Here is a 6,000-nt window from a genome sequence, read left to right on the forward strand (position 1 = left end):
TCACCCCTTCTATCACGTGAGGACACGGTGATGCCATCTATGAACCAGGAAGTGGGCCCTCCCCAGATATTGAACCTGCTGCTGCCTCGATCTTGGACTTCAGAGCCTCCAGAACTGTGAGAATAAATTTCTGCTGTTTATAAGTCACCTAGTATGTATTTTGTTATAGCATTTCAAATAGACTAACACCATCTCACACCAATGCTCAACAATTATGACTTGATTTTAGCAGCATGGTGAGGCAGAGACTGTTTATTAGATTTCACATCCTAGTATTTAGTATACATACAGAAGATGATAATAAATGCATGTTTTTCCCAATGAGTTAAGAACCATCGCCCTTAGGCAGTCACAAAGGCCAAAGAATAGTACCAACTTCTAAAGATGCCCTGCATTAGATTGCAATAAGACTTGACAGTTTTCTCATCATTCAGTATATTAATTCACTTTTTAAAACAGGATTTAGTTCTACTAAATCTGCCTCATTTTAACCACAAGTCTTTGCTAGGAAATGTAGAGCTAAACCAAAGTAACACTATAACTATGAGGGAGGGGCTGTGTCACACCAAGTCCACAGTGGGCCTGTGCGAGTCCACGTTGATTCATTTTGAGTGCATCCCCCCAGGGTAGTCATTGGTTATAGCTCTATGGTCTGAGGAGATCACAAAGTTACAAATGAACTCATTTTCCTTTAGTCATAGTGACAGCCAACTGTGGCTGTATGAAGTCATGAGGAATTTCTTTAGCACAAAAATGTCAGGCCACCTTAAAGGAGAGAAGTTTCTTGTTTGTAAAGGTGAAGGATAAGGGGGAGTAGAAAAAATGTCATTCGCACTTTACTTGTGAATATGTTGATGTATACTAATATGGTTTAAAAGTCAGCTGAGAGGCCTGGTGTAGGAGGCTCACACTTGTAATCCAAACACTTTGGGAGTCCAAGCCAGGAGGAATGCTTGAGGCCAGGAGTTCAAGACTAGCCTGGGCAACATGGCAAAATGTCATTTCTACCAAAAAAAAAAAAAATTAGGTGTGATGGCACACACCCGAGAGGCTGAGCCCATGAATTTGAGGCTGCAGTGAGCTATGATCATGCAACTGCACTCAATCCTGGGAAACAGAGTAAGACCTTGTCTAAAAAAAAAAAAGTTATCTGAAGTAATTTTAATTTTTTTATTTTGAAAATTTCATACATACTTGAGTATATTACATATGTATTATTTAAAGTATAATAATATGGATGTGTATGTAGCTACCACTCAGTCTAACAGATACTATCAATAATTTTAAAATACCTTATATGTGTCTCTCATTCACATTTCCCCCTCTATCCCCAGATAGAATTACTATTTTGTTATTTATTTATTTTTACTTCTTTTCACTGCTGAAACCAGAATGGATTGTGATGTGTGAGAGAAAGAAACCTTTGTGTTAAGCCTCTAAAGTCTCAAGAGTTATTTTTTATAGTCATAATAGAGAGATTAATAACTTGAATTTAGGTGCTGCATTAACAAAATACTAGTATGTGTGGCATTAACTTAGCAGGTCTGCAGTGAGCGGCACAGAAACAAATATGGGAGTTTGGAAGCCTGGGATCCCTGTTATGCCATAGCAGACCAAGTGCTTACTAAGACTGTAGGTCACAGGAAGGATGTCGGGAAAACAACTAATAATAATGTGTTAATATGGATTGGCTATGTCCCAACCCAAATCTCATCTTGAATTGTAGTTCCCATAATCCCCATATGTCTGGGAGGGACCTGGTGGGAGGTAATTGAATCATGGGGGAGGTTACCCCCATGCTGCTTTTCTCATGATAGTGAGTGAGTTCTCATGAGATCTGATGGTTTTATAAAAGCGCTTTTCCCACTTTTGCTCGGCACTTTTCTTTCTTGCTGCCATGTGAAGCAGGACACGTTTGCTTCCCCTTCTGCCATGATTTTAAGTTTTCAGAGGCCTCCCCAGCCATGCTGGAACTGTGAGTGAATTAAACCTCTTTCCTTGATAAATTACCCAGTCTCAGGTATGTCTTTATTAGCAGCAAGAGAATGGTCTAATATGTGTAAATTAGGACACGTATGTGTACTAAATGTTACTGACTGCCTTTGGTAAGAGAGAGGAAACTGATGAGCTTGCAATATAGTTAACCAGTTTGTAAGGAGAAATAGAAGGGAATAGAGGGAGTCTAGGAAAGAATCTAGAAATTCGGGGCATCGAAGGGCATTAAAGAGTTGGATAGGCCAACTATTTCTAGATCCCAAAAAGAAAGAGATAAGGCTGAGAAAAGTCTTGAGCCACAAAAGGCCACTAATACTCAGCCTTGTGGCAAGGATCAGATTATGGATAGGTGTTAACTTCACATCACCTTAATCAATTAGTTAAATATCTGCATGGTAGCTGCCATTAGGCAGAGAGGTATGGGTCAAAGAAACAAATCATGCTCTGAAATTATATTATACATAGAACTGACTACTATTTTGATGGAATTTATATAAACTAAGACTAAAAAGCCTTTGAACCGTAAAATCACCTTTAGACACCCAATTTTGTTGAAACAGAATATGAGCTCTGAAAGCTGTGCATCCCCAATAGAGGGCATAACCTCATCATCCACTTTGAATGTGGGCAAGAAGATGAAAAAGGAAGAAACTCCCACAGACTGGAGCCAGAGGCTACTGAGAAAAAATGGACAAGAACATTCCTCCCAAGAGCAGAGTCAGAGCCTAAGAAAGGAACCATCCCCATTCCCAGTGAAGAGGGCTTTCACCATATCTTCCCAATGGGATTTTATAAATGCCGTGGATGAGTGATGCTGTGTATTCTTCCTCATCTGAGCAAAAGTTATTATGGGCATCCTTCCACGCTCACACACTGACTGCTACATTCCACAGTTGTTTGGGCCCAGCTCGTATTTGCCTATCAGATTTTACAGCATTTGTACTAAGGCTTAAAAGAACAGCATCCTAGAAAGACATTGATGGAAATGCAAAAAGATTGTTTAGTTAAAAGAAATCATTGTTTTAGTTATGTTCAGCAGACTTGAAAATATACCAAGTTAGAATCAATTTTAAAATATCAATCGAGATGCAAGAACATGACTCAGTGATGCAGCAGGCCAGGGGCCATCACCATCAATGAATAGCTGAATTTATCTCTCATGTGGTTGCAAAGAAAGATATTATCTACTGAAGAAAACCTAAATACCTATAAGTCTTACTAAAAATATTGTTTGATACAAGTGAGCATTGGCTGACCGCTTCAACCAGTAAAACCTAAATCTCAGTGTCTTAACACACACAGAAAAATACAAAAGGATTTCCTTTTCCCTCACATAAAAATCAAATGAGGATTAGCAAAGTGAGAGGAATGGATGTACTAGATGAAGTGATTCGGGGACCCAATTTTCTCCTACCTTGTGGATCTGCTATCCCTGAGGCCTTGGAATTTGCTTTTAGACCCTCCATATCCACCCATAACACATTTTTTTTTTTAAAGCACAAACAAGAAGGATCACCTGGCAGGTTTTAATGGGCTAGTCACAGAAATGACATATATCACTTATGTCTAGGTTATATCGGCCTGAAGTCAGTCGCAGGGTCACACCTAGGTGCACACAGTATGTTTCAAACCCCATCTCTAAACACAGTAGCATACATACCACACACTACTAAACAGTGTTTCAGGCATGTATCACTAAGCAAAGAAGTATGTGTGCACCATCACATGCTGGCAAAGTGTTTAACACATACAAACTGTAGCCTAGTTCTGTGTCCCATAGAAAAAGAAAACAGTTTGGTGAGTGTACAGCAACAGTCTTTGCCGCAGACCATCAATTTGATCACCAAATAAATACTTTTGCTCTTTCATCCCAGAATATACTTACCTCCTCGCCAAGGTAAGACCAAGCCCCATCCAGTCATTTTATCCAGTGCAAATTTCAGTGATTAACGTGAGAAAAACATATTTAGGTGATAACATAAAAAAAGTTACAGATGCATAGCAAAATGGATTTTTATATTAGATTTTAAAATATTTTCTTTGCTTTTATTTTAATGCTTTATCCTTTACTTCTGGCATTGAGAGTAACGGGAAAGATTTAGCTTCTTACTGTGAAGAAACAGAAAAGTAGACAAAAATATACAAAACAACTGCAGATATTGACATGCACCTTAAGACTATGACCCCTGAGAGGAATGACATGAGGCCTATCCATCGTTCTAGATTTCTACCTGCAGGTACAGACCTCAGAGCAGGGTAGGGGATCCCAAACAAAGCATGGTGGTTTCATGTAGTGGAGAAGACAGAGGCTGGAGTTCAGGGAGGCTGAAGTGGCTGAAGTTGTAGAGCACAGTACCAGAGGGCAAACAGACATGTAAAAACAGAACTCCAGAAATCTGCTTAGGGGCCCCTTGAGAGTCGGCTGGGTATTGAGACATGTAAGCCTAGAGTAAAACTCTACGAGGTCAAGCAGAGTGCCACACAAGCCTGTGAGGCATCTGAGGTCCAACCAGCAAGAGTTGAGTGTCCCAGCTGATCACTCACAGAATTTACTAACGATCGCACAATAGCTATGGCTTACAAATGGTGCTAAACTCTCTCTAGGGCAAAGGTCACTCTATACTTACCCTAAAAAAGACTTGAAAAGAAGAAACTGAACTGCAAGTCATTTAACTGCCTATAAGAATAAATCTATAACCAACTATGTGAAATCATCAATGCCTAGCATCTAATATAAAATTAGTAGATATTACAAGAAGCAGAAAATGAGACCTAAAACCAGGAGAAAAAATCAGTCACCAGAAACAGACTGAGAAATGAAAAAGATACTGTAATTAGCAAATAAGTATGCTAAAATAGTCATTATATGCCTATCCAATTATTTAATGGAAAACATAAATACAGCGACAGAAGATATAAAAAAAGAACCAAAAAGAACAATATCAAGCGGTTTACAACAGGCTGTAATTAAAGGCCCAGGAGGACAGGAAAGGGCAGAAAAATAATACAAAAATGGCCCCAAATTTTCCACATTTGATGAAAACTACAGATATAAGAAGCTCATTGAACACCATGCAATATAAACACAAAACCACCTTAATGAAACTGATTTTGTTAGTTATTAGCTAATGGCAAAACATTTTTGAAAGCTTATATTTACAGTCTATATGTATATAACCTATATGGTGTAATCAACATATATTTTAGGGAGTTATTTTTGTCTCACATTTTGTTGCGTGATATATGAACAGGGAATCACAGAATCTTAGTTATCAGAAGGCACATTGACAGCAACCAACTACACACCTCCACCACTGCAGGAATCCTTCCTATAGTATCTCTGAGGAATGGTCACTTAATCTCTGCTTAAACAATTCTAACGATGATAAACTTACGATTGGGTAGTTCTCCAGATAGTAATATTTTCTGTATTTCTGTAGCTGAGTTGGCAAATTGCTTTAATAAAGTTAAATGAACTCTATAAATTCAAGATTTTTCTAATTCATAGTCAGATTAATTGAATGTTACCCTGTAAAAATAATGTCCTACTGTCAAATATATGATATGATCTCATATTTATGTAGTGCTTTATTATTTTAAAGGTACTTTTTCATATCTCAATTATGTTTAGTTTTTTAATGCCAGTTTTTAATATTCTGGTATACTCTGCCTTTTTAAATACCAAAATCCTAGCGCTGTTGTTACAGTTTGGTTATTCTGATATTTAAAATCAACAATCTAAATTTTTTACATATTAAATTAGTATCTATAACTCAATTACTTAATTTATGAACAAAATTAATACAATACACATAGTATAGAAGTCTAGACAGGTCCTCACTTGGGCACACAGCAAAAAGCAATCAAATAGTGTTACTGATAAGCTTCTGTTGCAAGAATAATTCTTAGTCCCAAATAAGTAATTTCTTATCCAGTAAAATATGAATAGAATAGTACTAAAACTGATATAGGTAATTCTGCTTTGGAATCTCCTATACATGATAA

Source organism: Chlorocebus sabaeus, chromosome 3 (genome assembly GCF_047675955.1).
Source record: "Chlorocebus sabaeus isolate Y175 chromosome 3, mChlSab1.0.hap1, whole genome shotgun sequence".
NCBI lineage: Eukaryota > Metazoa > Chordata > Mammalia > Primates > Cercopithecidae > Chlorocebus > Chlorocebus sabaeus.